A 9,144-nucleotide genomic window follows, 5' to 3' on the forward strand; every position below is an offset into this window, starting at 1 on the left:
TTAAGCTTTTATTCATTCTACCATATTTTAAATTTTTAAGGCAATTTTTTTTTTGTAATTCTAATGTTTCCTCCTATAGTATGCCCTATAGTATGCTATCCTTGTATCACAATATTAGAAGCTTATTCATTATAAAACATAGCTTTCTACGTTTTATTCTTTGAATTTTATTCATTTGGTTTTATTCTTTTATTCCCACCAAGTTTTTCTTTCAAATGATTGAAATACAGGAATTAAGGGTTATTCACTTTTTTGAAGCATATTCCTCACTTTTCAGACAAAAGTAATTATTTTAATGATGGCAGCTGCAGTTTTTACTTGCTGTGGATTTCTAGGTAGTTGATTGACTTCCCACGCATGGAAGGATTCTTGTAACATAATCTTCCACAGTGAGAACCAAAACTGTGGGCTGATTTTGGCTAGTCTAAGCTAACTGTATCATTGGAATTCACTTATAAAATTATTTGTATCAGATACATAAAATTTCAATCTCTCTAAATTTGGGGGCATAGTTTTGCTATCTGAAGACTCCCAACAACTTTATAAAAAAATTTCTTTTTTTTTCTGAAAAATCTAGATTTAAATTGAATACACACAGAGAATAAGACCTCCAGACAACTGAAATTTTAGGTATTTGTTTATTTATTAACTCTCTCTCTTGTCCATAATTGATTGTCTAATATGTTTAAGAAGTAATTCTAGGCAACTAGGAAGGAAGCAACAGAGTCACAAGATAGCTACAAGGAAATGACAGTCTGGTCAAAACCAGAATTCCAAAGAATAATGATACTAGTTAGAATACAACTAAAATCTGTGAAAATTATGTAGAAGGGTTTTCACTGTGAACATTCATCAGGGGACACAATCCGAGACAGAGCAATATCTTAAGCAAGGTGATATTTGAACAGAGGACTGAATAATGAGTTAGAAGTAACTGGCAAAGACTGAAAGGATAATGCATTCTCTACCCAGCAAACAGACTGTGAAAAAGCAAGCAGAGAGAAGAGAGAGGGAGATATGAGTTCCACTGATCTAAAAATAAACGGGCTTTACCATAAAAACAATACATTTGATATTTGTATTAAGTTTCTCTAAAAAAAAATACAGTCTGGTTACACATGAGATTTGTTTGGAAGCATCTGAAATCTGTCATTAAGTCTATATATTGCATCTACAGTATCGTATTTTATCAAATATAACCCTTACTTTTTACCACCAACATAGTCATAAGCTTCATTTTATTTTTATCTACCACACATGTCTATTTTATTGTTTATTCTGACAAGATGGTGGTCAATTTTCAATTTGGGACAGATGAGGTTAAATATATTGACAGAGGTAAGAATTAAGTAAATATACTTTAGGACATGGATAATTTCACTTGGTAGTATACTATATAACAAGATTAATGATTTATCCAAAATGTGTTGTTAGGGCCTTTGGATACTCATAAATGAAAGTTTATATTTTTACATCACCATACTACAGAGTATTAAAACAATACTTTTAATACTCTGTAGTATGAGAAGTAAAAACAAAGCTTTTACTTCTCAAATAAACCTGAACCGAAGCACATGTAATAATTATGTGACATCAGCATTGTGTGTTAATTTTCTGAGACTCAGGCTTCATGAATAGAAGTAAATATATATTCATATATATATATAACCTAGGATAGAAATCAATGTACATAAATGACATAAATTGATGGCATATATTATGTTGGTATTAAAATTATAAGACAAATATAATTTACCAGAAATTAATTTAGGCAGATTTTAAAAGATTTTATTTTTTAAAAATATGTCTGAATGTGTCTATGTGCATGATTGTAAATCTTACTTTAGTGACTTGAAAGGCAGGCCATAGATCCTCTGGCATCTGAACCACCAAACTTGGTGGCTGGAAACCAAATTCTCAATAGAATATCCATGCTTAATCTTTGAGCCAATATTCTAGCCCCTAGACAGGTGAATATAAATTGATATGAACAGAGTATTCAATTATATCAAATATTAAAAATGGTGAGATTATTATGCATACACATCCATACAGAAAGATAAACATATTATATATAATGTATATACATATATGTGAGAAATATTCTAATGAATCATCACTAAAAACCACTCATTTTTAAATGAAAATATCAAATAATAAAGTTGCCATATTTAATGAGAGATTTTTAATATATTGAAAGCAGTTCACAGTTTGTAGTTATAAAAACATTTGTGTAGGTAGGTGTGTTTTCTACCATCAGTTTTTAAAAAGAGCTCCAGTTTGGGTCAACAAATAGCATGAAAGTTGATGGTTTCAGTGGTGGGTATCAATGTTTTTGTACTAAACAGATAAGCATACAGAACAAAGAAATATTTGGTAATGAATCTTTTTTTAACGAAAACAGATAATGATAACTTGATTCTTGAGTTCTTCTCCAAAATTCGTTGTTCTTGGATATCTCCATGAAACATAACAATGGTTTATTGAAAGCAGAGTATGAAACAGTAGATACACAGTCAGTACATGTTGAAAAAAGAATCAATTCCTCAATTCAAGTGTTGGCATTTATAAAACAATAAGTAAAGCCATTCCATTAAGTCAATGATCACCACAGCTTAGATCCTTCGGAAAAAAAAAAAAAAACACAATCACATTATGCTCATACTCTTAAAAGTGTGTTAGAAATGAAACAAAAATACAATTAAACAAAACACATTTCTTTAAAAACTGTGTTTTTTCTTGGGGTTTCCCCTTGAGCTGGATCCCACTTCGGACCTGTCACTAGACCTTCTTTTCCTCAGGCTCCTCTCCATTTCCACCCTTGTAGTTCTCTCAGACAGAAACAATTATGGGTCAGAGTTTTGACTGTGATATGGCAACCCTACCCTTCACTTGATGCCCTGTCTTTCTTATTTTTTTAATTAGATATTTTCTTTATTTACATGCCATATGATTTCTCCTTTCCCAGTTTCCCCTCCAAAAAACAAACAAACAAAAACAACAAGAACAACCCTCCCCATGCTTACCACTCTACCCTCTCCCATTTATTGGCTCTGGCATTCCCCCACACTGGGGCACAGAACCTTCACAGGGACAAAGGCCTCTCCTCCCATTGATGATCGACTTAGAAAAAGGACCAAAGGAGCTGAAGGGTTTGCAGCCTCTTAGGGTGAAAAGCATTATGAACTAACTAGTACCCTCAGAGCTCCCAGAGACTCAACCACCAACCAAGGAGTACATATGGTGGGACTGATTGTTCTGACAGCATGTGAATAGTAGAGGATGCCCTGACTTTCTGCTGGAGGTGGGCTTTATAAGTTCCCTCTCCCCAATGTAGGGCATGTCATCTAAGATCCCTTTCTTGGAGTCACGAGAGTCTCTCACCTCACAGGTTTCTGGAACATTCTGGAGGATCCCCTTAACCTCCTACCTCCAGAGGTTGCATGTTTCCATTTTTATGGAGTGTTCACAAAAAGGGACCTAGCATGACTGCCCTCCAAAAGTCCCAACAAGCAGCTGAAAGGGTCACAGGCAGATATTTGCACCCAATCAGTGGACAGAAGCTGCTGACCCCTATGGTTGAATTAGGGAAAAGGTGGAAGAAGCTGAGGAGGAGGGCCACCCTGTAGGAGGACCAGCAGTCTCAATTAACGTGGAGCTCAGATACTGGACTACAAACCAGGCAGTATACACCAGCTGATATGACAAGAGAATCTCATACACTTAGAATGTATATAAACTATCTCAATGTGAGAGGATGTAATTCTAACAAGAGACAAGTGGGAATGGTTGAAATTTAAAATCTTCAGCAAAAGAAACATCAGAGTAAAGATAAAATACACAAAATAGGAGAGAAACTGTTATCTCCGGATCAGACAGGCAATTCAACTCTAGAACCTATCAACTCAATCTGTAGAAATGGTTTCTTTGATGTAAGTCTCACTTGGTATCTCTTTCTACCTGAAAATGACAGAAAAAAATGGTCATCCCTGAAAACATTCAGAAGTAACAACTTATGGTGTCAACAGATTATATTTAGAAATTAGTATACATATGTGAATTCATACATGAGTACAGTAACAATTAATAAAACAGGTGCCATGCATTTACAGGAGAGTATGTGGGTGTGTATCAGAATGTTTTTCGAGCAGAAAGGGACAGGTGAAATGTAATTTAATTACAATGTCAAAACACTTCTCTTTACATGAAATCACAAACTTTTCAATTAACCAAAGTTTACAAACCCATGGAAAATAATGTCTTTCAGCAAAAAAGCATCATTTTTGATAAATTATTTTGAAGCTGTTACTGCTGAAAATGAAGGAGCTTCTCAACAGATAGAGCTGCTTCATGAACTCTGTCAGTACCTGATATGCTGTATTAGCATCTCTGCAAAAGGTGTTATGGCCTTACCTTTTTATTTATGAGTCATTGGCTCTTCTGGAAAACAAACAGCTGTGTCAGTTTTTCCAGGATATTAAAGTCAATTTTGTTGATACTTTTGAACTTGCATGATCTCATAGGGACACTGCAAACAAAGCCCTAATAAACATACAATTTATTACCAAGGAACCTATTTAATGAAAATGTCTTCTATACATATGATATTTTACAATGACTATTTAGTAAACATTCAAATTCTGCTTTCAATTATTTGCAAGGTGTCCTGGGTTTTTCTCTTTATATTTCTAATTTTATCATCCCACTAGTGTCACTATTGATTTATTTTCTGTTTAGACCACTAGTTATAAACTTTAACAAGACATATGCATTTGAATTAGTATAAATGTGTGTATGTAAACATACCTCCAACAAACTTAATAATAAGTTTTAACATATATCCTAAATTTGCTGAATAAATATCATAGTTAACATTGCTGCATCAAAGCTGGGAGTTATTTAAATACTGTATATCTTTAAATCAATTAGCATACATAATGAAACAGAAACATATATTATCATTAATCATTAAAATACAAGAAACATACTTTATATTATTACTATGTCTTTCTTAAAATTGGAAGAAGATATTTGAGAAAAATAATTTGTTATAAATATTTTCATGGACTTTAGATTATGACAAATGCATATTTATGAATGAAAATGTTTACTGATTGAACTAATAGTCTATTTAAACTTGGACAATTATTTTCATTATAAAACAGTTTTTCCAAGTGGTTCAGGTTATGACATGTTCAAATTTTAATTATTGCTTTAAAAACTTGACATTATGAACTGATTTTAAAATATAAAACAAATAATACATATATGTATAAATTGAAGATGCTATTAGACATGGCATAAACATGATCATTGTTTTTAATCTGGAAAAGAAATAAGAGAAACAATCTGGGCTTTAGAGATAGCTCAGAGGTTAAGAGCACTGACTGCTCTTCCAAAGGTCTGGAGTTCAATTCCCAGCAACCACATGGTGACTTACAAATATCTGTAATGGGATCTGATGCCTTCTTCTGGTGTGTCTAAAGACAGCTATAGTATACTCATATACATAAAATAAATAAATAATTTTTAAAAAACCTATCCAATTATAGCAATCAACATCAAAACATGATTAGCAACATGGTTTTTTTAAAAAAAAAAAAAATGGGAGAAAACAATATTTTTTTTTTTGTACTTCAAATTATGTCCAGAAACACTCAAAGGCATAATTTGATATTTTACGTCTTCCAATTTATATCATTATGAAAGGACAAAGGACTGAAGCATTTTTCTTCAGAATTCCTCTGGAAAACACTCATACCCTTCTAAGGAGCATTGTCTTCAATATGCAAACACTAAGGGCTTCCTGCTTACCTTAATCCAGTATGGTTGACAGATCATGAGTAACATGAGTACATAAGCAGTCATCCATAGGACTTCAGAGAGAAGTAGATATGCCTGTAACTCAGACACATAGAACTTCTACAGACATTTAATTCAAAACATTATTTCACTATTGTTAGAAAAACAGTGAAACTAAAAAGGACCAACTCTATAGCAAAATACCATGGTCAAGGTAAATATTTTCTTTTGTTGTTGTTTTGTTTTGTTTTGTTTTGTTTTCTCTTACTTCAATTTCTTCCTATGGAAGACGTGAATATTATAATTCCTCCTCCTTTAAAAAAAGGTTAATGACATCTGCAACATTATTATACCCATCTCTTTGCCCTTTCCTTGTAAAAAGAAAGTCTTTACGATCTTATCTGGGGCCGAGTTTGGAACAGAATAGAACTTTGCTTTCCCATTTCTATGACATCCTATGTTAATCTCCAGACCCTTTAAGAAATAAAAAAGATGGCTCCAGGCGGTGGTGGCACATACCTTTAATCCCAGCTCTTGGGAGGCAGAGGCAGGCAGATTTCTGAGTTCAAGGCCAGCCTGGTCTACAGAGTGAGTTCCAGGACAGCCAGGACTACACGGGGAAACCCTGTCTTGAAACCCCCCCCCCCAAAAAAAGATGAAGGAAGAAAGTGAAGCAGAGAGGTAAGGAGAGAGATAGGGAGAAAAAGTAAAGAAAGGAAGGAAGGAAGCAAGCAAGGAAGGTAGGAACAAAAGAATGAAAGATCATTCTCATACTCACTTTAGCTTATGTGACAAGAACATAAGATGTTCACACTATGGATCTTGCCCCTATACTTAAACAGACATAATCAAGGAAGAATCGCACACAGTTCAGCTATAATTAATCTGAATAGATATCTAGCTACAATTGTGTATTGTCTATCATCAACTTAGAATCAAAATTTTCTAATTTTACTTCTATATAACTATTCAATTTTATATCAAATATAATACTAAAGTTAACTTTTGTTCTGGGGTAAAGGGTCTTTATGACAAAATTTTCTTTGTGATGTTAGGGTTGATCAATGTTTGCTGTTACCTTTTGACTTATTTGCCTGTATTTTCACATAGTCCAGAATGTTGGCCATTGCTTTACAATGGGAGAAAGAAGATATATCTTTGACCCATATAATACAAAGTAATTTTTAATACACATGATTTTTAAAAAGAATTATAATAGATACTCAGTTCCATGTAACAATAACAATTTAGACAAAATAGCTAAGAACTCACCTTAAAATTTCAGTACATCTTAAAAAGAGATTTAATATAAAAAGTTGATAAGGAACAGATGAGAAGAAAAGGGGAAGTTAGAATCCATGAGAGAAAGAGATAAAACTGACAGGAGATAAAATCTGTGACTTACCAGTTATTAGGAAAGAAGAGAAAACAATGTTAGAATGAGCTATGGAAGAGAGAGCTACTGAAAAATGCAAAACAGAATGGATGCTAGATTTTAAAAAGGAAAATATAAATAAAATGATATGTAATATATATCAAATATTTTAATACTTATATGCAATATACATGAACCTGTTTTTACTTATTTTTACTTATACTTATTTTATATTAATATATACATGTAATATATAAGACATTTTATATATGTATATACACATATATATTTTATATATATATATAATATATATATTATATATATATATATATATATATAATGTTAATAAACCTGAGAAGAAAGCAGGAAAAAGGAAGAGAGAGTGACAGGAATACAGGGAAGGGGGGAAAGCTCATATAAGACTTTGCAGTTGATTATACTGTTATCAGAAATAAGATAATAGGAAAAACTTGCTGTGTTTTGCAAAATCACTTGAAAGCCTTTTATGCCATCAGCACAGACAACATTGCAATGAGTAGAATAAAAGTGAATTGCAACTTCATAGGGGAGAAGATCAGGAGCAGCAGGAGCTCTTCGAAAAATAGAGACCCTATTCTGGTGATGGTGTATAAATATAGGATGGAGTTCTCAGTCTCAGTCATATCCACATGTTCACAAGTAAGTCAGCACGGGGAGTAACATTCCAGGAATACAAATTATCACTTTCTATGCAGTGATACAGATAGCATACATAATTTAGTGAGATCTACATAAATATAAAGAGTCATTGTGAAAATGCAATAGCTTTTAAATGATTTAGACTGTTGATATTTCTTAAAATCTGTGCTTTATTTTTTTTTCTTTTCTGTATAATAATTACTTGATTCTGCAATCTTTTATTTAAAATAACAAAGAAATGAAGAAACTCACTTTCATGAAGTTAATTTCAGCTAAGTCTATGGAGGTTAGTTAGGAATTATAATACATTCTGTACCTCTAAATCTGCAAACTATTTAGATTGTTCATACATCACTTATTCTATTTTCTAAAACAGCATTCAATGATCATAATTTCACAATGATCATTTCTACAATAAATGTCTTGTAAGACATTGATAGAGTTTACTATTTGAATAATAGTAACAATAGAAAAGTTTCAAAATTAAAATATCTTCTACATCTGAATATCTGTCAGATTTTCATTAATCTCTTGAAAAGATAGAGTCACTATTTGATATTCCTTTCACTTCAAAGATAAATTGTATTTTTACAATTGAGTTGTGAACATAATTTCTTGAACAACACATTGTTTCAACTTTTTACTATAAATATTTTTGGATATATTTGCGGAATGAGGGAAGCAGATGAGAAGAGGGACATGCTACCAGATTGGCTGATAGGTTTTAATGTGTAATGTGTACATGAGAGAGATTGGCCAAGGACAAGCTTCAGTGATGACAAAGGTTCAAACCAGTTTGATTTGCTCCGCCAGCCTGTTAGCACGTTGACTCCGGTTCTTCTGGTCTGTCTGGGTTAGTGTTCTGAGCAGACCTTGGGCACAAGCTCTGCAGCCAGTCCCACAACTCACAGAGAAAGCCACACTCCGAGGTGATTTAACAAGCCCAGGATGCCAGGATCCCAGAATAACAGGATCACAGTCAGCTTGATTCTGAGGAGTTCTGACACAACCAGGATCACAGGAAGGACAGGCTCCAGTCAGATTTAGCAAGGACAGGTAGCACTGGAGTTAACCAGATCCCGGGGGCGAGGGGGGACAAGCGTAAGAAGATAAACAACACAAACCAAGGTCACTTGCCATCATCAGAACCTAATTCTCCCACCATAGCAAGTCCTGGACACACCATTGCACTAGAAACGCAAGATTCAGATATAAAATCACTTATCATGATGATTATACAGGACCTTAAGAAAGGCATAAATAGCACCCTCAAAGAAATACAGAAGAAC

The sequence above is a fragment of the Mastomys coucha genome, unplaced genomic scaffold (genome assembly GCF_008632895.1).
Source record: "Mastomys coucha isolate ucsf_1 unplaced genomic scaffold, UCSF_Mcou_1 pScaffold12, whole genome shotgun sequence".
NCBI lineage: Eukaryota > Metazoa > Chordata > Mammalia > Rodentia > Muridae > Mastomys > Mastomys coucha.